This window comes from Serinus canaria, chromosome 14, assembly GCF_022539315.1.
Source record: "Serinus canaria isolate serCan28SL12 chromosome 14, serCan2020, whole genome shotgun sequence".
NCBI classification, from domain to species: Eukaryota; Metazoa; Chordata; class Aves; order Passeriformes; family Fringillidae; genus Serinus; species Serinus canaria.
Window position 1 is genome coordinate 16,084,158 of NC_066328.1, and position 11,893 is coordinate 16,096,050.

Sequence of the window (11,893 nt, forward strand, 5' to 3'; positions counted from 1 at the left end):
ATAACCTAACCAGCCCTTGCAGTCAGGAGGAATAAAATATATGCTGACATCAGAGATGTCAGCATATACAGAGATTCCCATTGGAAGCCACTTTCACTGCAGTGTCGTGAATCTTTTCAGAAGCAGCTTGAAAAGATTCACTCAGTGTATCAATCTTCCTGGGGAGCAGAGCTGACGATGGTTGTACACAATAATGCTTAAGCCAATTCACATGCACTATTAGACGCTGTCTACAAGTCCTGGCCCTAATCAGTGCATTAAATATAAACATATAACTAAGAACTCTGAAAGACCCTCTCCAGGGGCAATGAAATCCTCTGCCTTGGCCGCTGTCAGCTCCTCAGGCTTCTTCTGTAGTGATACAATCTCCCCTTGACTCCAAGAGGGAGAATGGAAAACCATAACTCTTCTCTTTGTTGAGGTGACACATTTTTTATGAAGATTTATTGAGCAGTATTTGTATTGCCATACCTGTTATCATACATACCCCTTGGGGGTGACACATTGGCAAGGATGGAATAACCTTAAATGCCACATCTTCTGCAGAAAGCATGTGATGCATCCTTACCAGATATCCATGTGCTCCAATACTGCTGACACCACTCACTCCGTGTGTAGGAAAATCCCTTTAGAAGCAGCATCATGCTGTTGCAGACTTTCCCATGTAATAGAGTCTGTGTGTCTTTTTCTTTCTTTTTGATTCTTGTGGGTTTTTTTAACAGGTAGTAAACCACCTTAAAACTTCCCCTTTTATCATTACAGAAACAAAATCTGACCATTGATCCCCTGTTTATCCCCTGTGCACATACACCTCTGGTTACTGCAGCTGTGGGAGCTCCCCATTTACTCAATGAAATAAACAGGCACCTAGCTTGTGCTGCCAGGGAATGTGACATTTGAGAGAGAACACAGTATTCCCCCTTCCTTACCTTGGTGTGTTCTTTACTGCTGGCTCATAGGTATGCCCTGCACTGGGGCCACTGAGGAGGTAACACAGGACACTCCTGAGGAGGCAGCTCCTGAGCATGCTGTGAGCTCAACTAGGGGGACACTGCCATCACTTGCCACAGATTTGTAGGAATGAAGTGTCATCCTAGCTCAAAGTCTTGTGAGTGACTTTCTGTGAAGAAAGGGGATAGAAAAGAAAGCATCTTACAAAGCAGATTATAGCTGCCTTCACCTTCCCCCCTCTGTGTGACTGAGGCGCAGCTCCTGATAGACTGGCTGTGCCCTGATTGTGTGAGCAGCAGCTCTGAGCTGGGAGCCTCTGTGTCATCCTCCTTAACAACCACACTGAGGGTAGGAAAGCCCATATGGGGTGTGCAGGCCAGGCTAAGTCCAAATCCAGTAATAAGAGCCCTCTATATGTTGTTTTCTACAGCAGCTGAATCACAGATGCTGCTTCATCCAGCTTGAGATTCATCAGCCATTGCTAGTGTTTCACACAGTAACAAAAAATATTTTAAAGAAAATAGGCATCAGAAGAAAGCAAGCACACTGACTTCTGGGTCTGCCATCCCCCACTGAAGCCTGGCAGACTGCCTGCTGCCAGGCCTGACAGGTAGGCAGAGATGGGAAAACCCTCATGGCTCTTTTTATTGTGATAGCCCTATATGAAGCTGCAAGCATATCTGTCACCTTCCAGCACATTGTTTACCAGCTCTCCTCAACATTCCCCAAACAATATTTTCTAGGGACTGTAATTCAATACCTCACACCCCAGAGCTGTAGCATCAGCCCAGAGAGCAACATGATGAATGTATTGTGTTCCTCCAGAGCTTGGGCTTGGGAACTGGTTTGTGCTGTTCCAGCAGTTAATTATCCCTCTGCTTTTTGCTATTCTCATCCCACCTGTGCCTCTATATTTATCATATGGGTCTACATGCAGTAAAAACATCCTTACTCTTTAAAGTATAAGGAGTAATTTATCCCTTTTGTGCAACACAAGGCAGCTCAGGGGACCAAATGGCAAGACTTGATCAATAAGGCACTCACTAGATTAGGGGCACTGGGGCTCAGACCTCAAAATGCTTGTTTAGAAGAAAGGCAAGAGAGTGAACTAAGAATGTTAAGCACAGATACAAATACAATTTCCACCACTCTCCCTTCCCCATCCCTCCCCCAGCCTTCATCCCAGAGACACCCTCACACTAATCAGTGCTGAGAACACCCTCCAGAGCCAGGCCAGCCCAGGTCAGGCTGCTCACTGGGAAGAGCTGTTCCTGCCCTCGCAGGCGCAGCAGCGCTGTCTCTGCAAGCAGCCAGTGCACAGGAGGAGCACCCCACTTTGCTGGGAAGCAGCACACCAGCCTCCATCTGTTCAGCCCCCAGCACCCACTCAGCACAGAACACTGCTCTCGGGTGGTTGTTACCTGGTCTCACCCAGGGAGCTGCAGCCGTTCCCCAGAACACTCCTGCTCACTCCAGAGTCCCACCATGGTTCACTCACTCCCCCAAGCCTTTCATTAGTGTGGAGTATAAATGTTGAAGGCTGCACACTCATGCTCATAGCATGCAATCCAGAGGACCAACCAGTAATACTGACAGGTAACTTAGAGGTGCCAACACCTCTCCTTCATGTGTTTCTAGTGAGCATATCTTAGACCTTTGTCCACACTGTACTGCACTATCCATTTCTCACCACTCCAGTACTGCTGCAGGGCTTTCTCACATCTGCACTGAAGTCTTGTTCTCTGCTTATAATTAGAGCTTGGATTTCTTAGGAAACCTCAGCCTTAGGAAACAGCCATGATGTACCCACCTCAGGATCCCTGGCAGCACTGTTGTCCTGCTTTCCACCAGTAGCCAAAAGGCTTCCTCCCACTGAGGCACCACACATCTCACTCTTTGCAAAAGTGAGGGGTAGTTGCTGAGCACAAGGACACTTTGGTTCCAAGGACCTCATACAGATAATTAAGACAGGTAATTAAGACCCATGCTGCCATTTCTTGCACTGGGAATTGCTGATGTTTAATGACATTTCCAAAATATTTTTAGTAGAAATTTCAGGTCTTGTTTCTAATATGACATTTATCTTCTATTAGCATGAAAACAAATAGAAAAGTCTGAAAATCATTGCCTATATTATAAATTATTTTATTGTTGGTTTTATTACCTTCTCCATTAAGCTGTCACAACCTGTGCCTCCTCCCATTTTTGTGATGGCCAGCCACTGAAACCCATTGTGTTTTCCATGTGATTTATACAGGACCCTAGTGATAACTTTATTCACCATGAGGATAATTATGAGCTATATTATTAAGGCTGCTCAGTTGCCCTAGGGGATAATGTGTCAGAAAGGTTAAAATATTGACAAGCAATAAAATATGTATTATAATTACACTGGTGCCAGGATAGATAACTGGCTGTGAGCAAGGAACTGAGCTACATCTTTGCAGCCTTCTCTCAGTAAAGACAGAAATGCTGTGGTCACACTGAACACATCCCTACAGGACTGCAGCAGTCTAGGCCCATCATCTGGAGGGGACCCCAACGAAGGGAGTGTCCCAACCCATCCATATGGACCCTAACAAAGGGCATGCTCCTTCTCATTCACACACATTGACCATTTAAGCCCCGACAACTGTGCTGTCAGCGAGTTTCTTTATGATTCATAATTGAATAGAATGCGTAGCTGAAGTAGAGGAGGCTTTTCCACAATCCTTCTGTATTTCTCCTCATGTCCCCTAAAAAAGCTTTTCTTCATAAGAATGGCAGAAGGAGGGAGAGGAAAGAACTGGCATCTTTGAAATGAAACATTGATTTCTTCTGGGACTGGAGCAACCAGGTGCATGCCTTATTGGTATCATGGTATATAGGTATAATCTGAAGGATGTTGCTGAGATAAATTGCTTTTTGGTTCAGGCACTAACAAAATGAAGCACTGAATAACTTGGCACTGCATCTGAAGTGAGACCATAAAAACTAACCTTGGTCATTCCTCCAGATCTACTATTGTTACATCAAGACTAGTCCAGGGATGGAGGAGCGCATAAATAATTTCTCATGGAAAGCACGTACACCAGCCAGACAAAATCTCTCTCTGAGAAAATGTGGAAAAGTAGTAGACTTAACCTACTTCAAAATGTCATTTTTTGAAGAAAGAAAAAGCCAATCCATGTCTCTTTCTTGATGCTTAAAGGATGTGTCTGTACTGCAGCAGCATGTTAAGCACCAAGCCCTAGACCTGGCTTTGAGCAGCTGAAAGAACATGCTGCATCACATTCTGTCACTTCCCTCCAGTATAATCATACTGGAAATAGATGGTCACCTATGGATAAACACGACTGAACAAGAACTGTAGACATTGAATAAACTACATTGCTTAACTTTCTTCTGCTAAGGAAGTGCCAAGGACTACAGAAACTGTGTTTACCTCACGTTCATCTACATCTCACTGGATTTATCCAGGGGAGCATAAGTAGTGTACAGGACTGTGGTCCCAGAGATGAGGGTCACAGCTCTAGCCCAGCCAGCCTGAGACACCCTGCAGCATTTCTCTGGAATATGAGCTTGTGGTACCCTTTCACTGGCCCTTTGAATGAGTCATGGATGCTGGAGAATTAGAGGTAATTCAACAAAATATCTTTTCTCTGTTCACCACAAGTACAAAAGTGAGAGACTTTGGCTTTCTTTTATTCAGAACCAAGAAGCCTGGTGCTATAGATGCAGCTTTGTGCCCTTGAGCAACAGTTTTTCAAACCAAGAGGTGCAAGACGCACCCCTGGGGCAATTCAAGAGCCCTACAGTAATTACAAATCATGCCAAAAATTAGCTATAAGGAGCCCACAAGGCACTCCAGCTCCCCTCTGCAGACTCCCTGAAGTCCCACAGGAGATGCTTAATGCAGTTCTGGTGGAGAAGCTCTTTGAGTACTCACAAGCACATCTGTCTCCAGGCTTAACATTTACCCTAGAGCTGGACAACTTATTTCTGCAGCACACTGCTCAGGGCTTCAAATGAAAAGACCTCTGCAAGGGCGACCAGGGAGCTTGCCTTCCTGCCTGATCCCCAAGTTTTTCCTTCTCCATTCAAGGACTTGTCTGGCACTCAGCAAAGTATCAGAGCCAAGCCTGACTTGACTTAAGGACCTACTCATGCCACCCTCAATGCCAGCTCCAGCACAAATGCACCAAAGTCCTCAGAGCATGCCATCTGCTCCACATGCAAGAGTGTTTCCACAAAGAGGCATCAATGCAGTCAGTGCTCCCCTCACACAAGAAGGAAGGCTGAACGTCCAGAAGGGCTCCTTTTCTCTGAAAATTTGTTGTTAACTTCCCTGATGACCCCCACACCATGCACTGCAGGAGGTGTTAAAACATGGACAGATAACCAAGAGTCTCCTCAGATGACAGCTTTGTGAGACTGATTTAGAATGCCTGGCTCAGCCTGGCCACAGCTGGTACTGCCCACCACCCTATGACAGGATGAGCAAGACCTGAGCAGCACGAGCTGCAACAGAAGCTCATTTGGTCCACAGGCACCTTGGGAACTGAATGTGTTTTACGGTGTCACATCAGCACATGGGGAACAGATGACATAAACGGAGGTGAATTAAAACCCACATCTCATGAGGGCAAATGGCTGTGCACGCAGCATCTGCTCAGCCTGCAGTTCCAAAGCAGCAGAAATTTTAAGTACTACCATTTACAAAAGGTTCATCTTCACCTTTTGTTTGACTGTAAATCTCTGAAGCTCGCCTTGTTAAGGAAAAGTGTGGAACAGCAGGAGTCTTGTACCTCTGCCACACCTCCCCCAGTGCATTCCTCTCTGATGCATTACAGATCATCTCCAGGAGAGATACATCTGCATTATAAAGCATGAATACTCCTTTCAATAACAGATGTGTCCACCACACGCCTGACAGCAGGAGACAGAGTATTTCATTTGTAGTCACCTGCTCCCACCATCACCTCAACCTGCTCTGGGCAACGACCTTAGGAGGTGTTTCCTAGGTGTGCCACAGGGAGCAAGAGCACTGGGCTATTTGATAGGAGTTTTCCTGCGCTTGTCTTTGGCCCATTATTAAAACATCCAGACAAAATCACAGAGAGAGGCTGGCAACAGCCTGGGGAAGGCACAGGTCGCTATATCTTCTCTCCTACCAGAAGCACTGAAGGCTGAACTCTCTCCTCATTTGAAAGAAACACTTCATATTTACTGACAGAGAATTAGACAACACAGACTCTTAGAGGAAAGCATGATTAAGTAACACATCGTCCGTGGCACAATGCATACAAATGCCTACGTTGCCTCTCTGTATGCTATCATCTAGCATTATAATACTTTGCGGAGCACCAGAAGACTATCTCTACAGGACTATTACCTCTGACTCCTGATAAAACTTCTCCTGAAGTATTTTCTTCCCATTGTGCCTTGCAGATGTTTCCCTTTTTAATTTGTCAGCAACAAGTAACTGCATCTCTGAAAATAACATTCTTCAACAACACTGTTTACTGCCAGATCACCTTTTTCAGCTAGTACTGGTTATGGTTATCCTTGTTTATCAGATGGGAAAACTGCAACCCAGGCCCATGGTTTAGGTTAACAGCACAAACATGTTCAAATAAAAATCAACTTTATATTATTGAAAGCTCCATAGCTATGAAAAGATGGGAAAAATGAAGTCTTCTCACAGCACAAGGGTCCCTAGCACTTGGCTACAACAGAAGAGCACTGATGGTATAAAGTCACTTCCCTGCCCAGCTTCTGCCACAGAACCTGCAGCCAGAAAATACCTGATTGCATGCAGGTCACAAACCTCTGTTTTTACTGGGTTGCAGCTGCTGGGAACATAAAAATCACTCGGTGCCTCTTCAGGGAACCCAATACCACAGGGCTAGGAAATTCCTCCTACCAGCTGCTCTCCATTTGTGCTATAGTCAGCATAGATCCAGGAATCAATATTACTGCTTGTAGGAATTACAAGCATTAAGGATGTTAGATAGAAGGTGAACTTGTCCTTTCCTAAAGCTAAATGCCTCTTCATGGCACTTAAGCAGCCTACAGTAATCTGCCCTTGCTGGATGTACAATCACAGGTGCTCTGCCAGCACTATAAACAGATGTGGACAGAGGACTGAACACCAGCAGAGCAGGCGCCAATGCCACCAAAGAAAGTCTGAGAAACAGAGTTCCTTCTCAAAGGAGATGGTGCAGAAAGATGCCAAAGTATCTTTCCTTCTTCATGGAATACCATCAAACTGAAATAAAAAACACAGAGCAAAGGTGTGCCATGTCCTTAAGGGAGGTAGAAATTTCAGGATTCACCTACCCTGGACCCAGAAGCACTGCTGTTGAAGGCCCCAGTCTTCACAGCCCACAGACCCCTACCTCTACAGAAATTCCAGTTCTACTAAGATACATATAATGAGGTGTTTTGTCCTGCCAAGCTCACCTGTAAGAAGAAACAAAATTACTTGTCCCTGTTTCCTTCGGTGAGCTGTAAAGACACTTCTGATACAGCCCTTTGACAATGGCATCCTTGCTGCACCTGAGACTGGCAAATCCGTGTTAGTGACCTCACACTGTCCCCCTAGGAAAGTGCAGAGCAGGTTTCCAAATCAGCAGGCTGATAACCTTGCAGAGTTGCATAGGCCAAGTAAAAAGTATAGGAGGGATTCTTCCTCCTAAAATTAAATAAACCTTATGTGAAAAATGCCATTTTGAGTGTCTTGAGATGTCAATTACAGGAGAAAGTGATATTGATTTCTACAGAAACTTTATTTGAGTAACCTATTAAATGAAACTTATTTGACACTGGATGACTCTTGCAATTTAATTCCCAAGTGAAGTGTTGTCTCCAAGGCTTTATGATATTCTTTAGCCTGAATAATGAAAGGCATTTTCCTTACAGCCATTTGCTGATGGATCTCAGGGTCTTTGCAAATAAAGTCCTCCAAAGAATCTAGAACAGGCTTTCACTGGCAAAGTGCAGCTGTTACCCCAGATACCCCAGAACATACCAGGCTTTAGGAGCAAAGCTAAAGGTGCAAAGAACTGACAAGAACTGCCAGACTCTGCAGCCTCCACCTGAACAAAAGTGCTGAGAAAAGCCCCAGGATCCAGGAGTTCAGTGGCTGCACGTGTTACAGTCCTGCCCCAGCCAACACTTTTGCCAGGGCAGCCCAGCTCGGGGCTGGGGTATGCTCAGACCTCAAAACCTCCTCCCTTTCCTCCTGCACATTTCTATCCCCAAGTGCCTCAAGGCAAAGCTAGAGCTGCAGTGGCATTTGCTTTTCAGTCCAGCCCCCTCTGCATTGCGCCTTGAAGACTTGTTAGCTGGCTGTGATCACGAAGCTGCCTGTCATGCTTCAGGGGCCACTCACTTCTGCTCAACAAACCTTTTACACAGTTTGTTCTTTTCAAAGAAGCCAATTTACTTTTTATTTGAAATTTACAAGAAACAATTAAATAGGAAAAGTGTCAGATTCCATTTCTTTCATCAAACTGGCTTAGTCATGTCTGGAGTGTCAGCACTAACAACCCCAGTCCTTTGGTGCTCACAGCCCCAAGAGCTCATGCTGTGGTGCCAGACTGGCTGTGTAGAGCCCTGTGCTCTGTCACACGCCTTGCAAGGACTGCTTGTGCTGTGAGCTGAGTGTCAGTGGTCCTTCTCACTCTGAAAGTGCCTCACAAGGGTCCTGCATGGGCAGGGACACACACTTACCTGCTCACTTTAATCCCTCTGTTCCCAAAGAAATAGGAGCTAAGATTGCCTCAAGTTTTGGGAAGACTTTTCCAGCTGTGTGCTGCAGGAGAGAGAGGAAAAGCACAGTGTCTGCAGACAGGAGGAGCCTTCTATGGTGTTCTGAACAATGTGTAGGTCAGGCAAAGCCACAACTTGGTTGTAAATGTGCTCATGGGAGTTCCACAAAGTTCTGGAGCTCAGCAGACACCTAAAGCAAGGCTAAGGAGGGGGACAAAAGCACTGCCTGTGGTTCTGGGTTAGATAGCAGTCTCCCACTAGGAAGCCTCAGACCACAGCACTGGGTGCTGAGCAAACCTGGACAGGTAAAGTTGGCATCAACAAACCAAGAACACATCTAAAATGAGACCTACGCTCCAAGCAAGAAGCTGCCTGAGGAGCTGCTCCCTCCCAGGCACTCTCAGCAAGCATCCTGGGGCACAGACAGCAGGCAGAGGCCACTGGCCACTCAGGTTCCCCGGGACCATCAGTGCAGCACTCTGGCCACAAGAGCATGCACTTGTGTCCTGCCCGCTGCAGCCCCATCTCTGGCCTGTTCAAGAGACAGTAGAGCCCAGACACCAAATGCCTCCTCCTGCAGCCATGCATCCAAAGAGCTTCTGTAAAACTACTTTGTACATTTCCCCTAATTTCAGTTCAGTCATGGCAGATCAGCCTACAGGGTTTGAATGCAATTTTCTCATTGAGGTATACTAAGTCCTTCAGGGAACGAGACAAAAGTATGTAGAATCCATAGAAATCAGAGTAACATTTCTCTTCTGCATTTTTATATTTTATTATTATCTAACGTTAACCTTTTCTACTTCCAAATCATTAACTGATTTTATATTCCACTATCAGATATGGGCCTTTAGCTACAGGAAACAGGAGATCACTGTTTGTTTCATACATACATGAGCTAAAATATTACAGGAAACCCAGTAATCATTGCTTCTCAGAACAAGGCCCAGAGAAATCAATTCACTCAAGGCACACTACAGTCTGCTTGTTCAAAGAGGACACAATGACACTGATGATACATGCATTCCACTGCAATGCACCCAGCTCAGCTCTGAGTGTTTCACCCCCACAGAATTTCCCCCTCTGCTCCCAGGGTCATCTCCCTCAAATTTAAACACAATAGCTGGGAATCTGGGACCTAAGAACTTGGACAGTAAACACTGCAACCCAAAAAAATCAGAAGAGCATGTTTAAAACAGGTAAGCTCTCAGCTGAGATGCACAGAGCACCTCTGCCTGTCAGCAGCAGTGGAGGCTAGCTGGAACTGCTTTCTTGCAAAGCATCATATATAAGTTGTCATTCCAGGGACAGAAACTGGGCTTGACGGATACAGAGTTAAATTCATTATGACCCTTTCCATGTTAGCTGCCTGAGGGCTGGCAAGCAGCTGCCACAATCATCATTCTCACAACTGGCCTGTCTGCTGGGAGCCTGCAGGGCATCTCCTGCCCTCAGGAGAGTCCAGTCAGACCCAGAGCCACTGTCTCAGCCCACTGCACCAACCCAGCTAGGTGCTGAGGTCCCAAGACAACTCACACCACAGGAGTTATTCTAAGATCAGCCCAACCTTCTGGAGGGAGGACCTGAAGAGATCACTAAAGCCTCAGATGGAACAGCAAAGGGAAACTAGGGCTCACCTATCCCACTGGCAATGCCTGGCAGCCCAGGATCCTGCCAGTTAAGGTCTCATGGGATCAGAATCTACAGCACTCCCAAGAAGAATGAGGTTTTCCTGGTTGAGCATGTGGCATGTGCTGTCACACAGAGGAGCAACCAGTCTAATCACCCAGTCAGGTGAAAGAAGCAGCTCCTGCCAGAGACCAGCAATTTGCCACTGAAGCCAATTCCTGCCAAAGGTGTTGAGGTGCTGCTGGAGCCTGTTACACTCAACATACATCTGATGGCTGCCACATGGATCTCTCATAGCTGGGTACTGATAGCTGATAGAGTATATCCTTAAAGACAAGTTTCCATCATTTAGTATGTTTGTTTTCTCTCCCTGCTGCCTTTCCAGATGCCAAGCCTTCTTTAAAAAGAAAGCACACAAAGCAGAGGTTAATTTATAAACCACTACTTTTTTTCTGAAATTTCAGCAAAGCTGAAACTTGACTTGAAAATTAACATCAGCTGCGTTTACTCTAAAAGTAATTGATTCACTTCATACAAGTGCTGCCTTGGGAAAGAGAACAAGTCACAAACATATTCACCTGTCATAAAAAAAAAGGCAGACGAAGTAAATAATTCAAGAGGTTTAAAAATAAATTCACACATTCATAGAGGCAGACATCCAAGCTTCTTTTCATCTCCTCTCTGCAGCACCCTGCTGTATGTAATGGAATAGTAATACAAATATAAAGGGAGAGAACACAGAACAAGTCCTGGGCTTGACTCACTTGGAAACCAAAGGAGTCTGTTTGCAGTGACAGAGCCCTGTAGAATACACACAAAGGCTCCTGGATTTGCAATTGGGCCCGAAGGAACCAGACCCTTGGTATTCTGGAAGAAAATGCTGTCTTTCAGAGCAGACCAGGCTCTTTTGACTGGATCGGGGAGGGAACCTGCAGTGCCTCAAGGGGATATACAGCTGTGTTGTCTGACAGGAACCACATCAGCTTTGCTGCTGCATTTATGATGCAGCATTCATTACTATTGTGGTTCCAGCTGGTACTTTCAAGCCCTATATTTACTCTCAGCATCCTTACTAGAATGAAATAGTACTGCAGGTGCATCAGTGAGGGGCCTGGCTGCCCCTGCTCCTCCCAAGGTTTTGTGTGCTTCTGAAGGATGCCAGGAGAGTGGCATGTGCCTGGCTCCACTGCCGTGGACCTCTGTCTCAGGTTGGGCCTGGGACTGTCCCGGGCTGGGTGCTGGCAGACCTCACCATAGTCTTTCCCCAGGAAGACACTGATCAGGGATTTTCACCAGAAGATTATCCCTTCAGCAGTTAAAAAGCATTTCAGAAATGATGGGCTTGGAGATCATGCCTAGAAATAAGGAGGAAGAGTCTTTCCTGGCTCCACTACGCCCAGGATATTCTGAACCAGGGCACTAAGGCTACAAGGGATTGATGTTCCTTCCACCTAGCAGTATGTGCCTGACTATTCTACATAGAACTGGGAAACATAGTTCCTAACACCAGGTTATAATGATCCAGGACTTCTAGTATCTTTAAAATCTGTAGAATTTT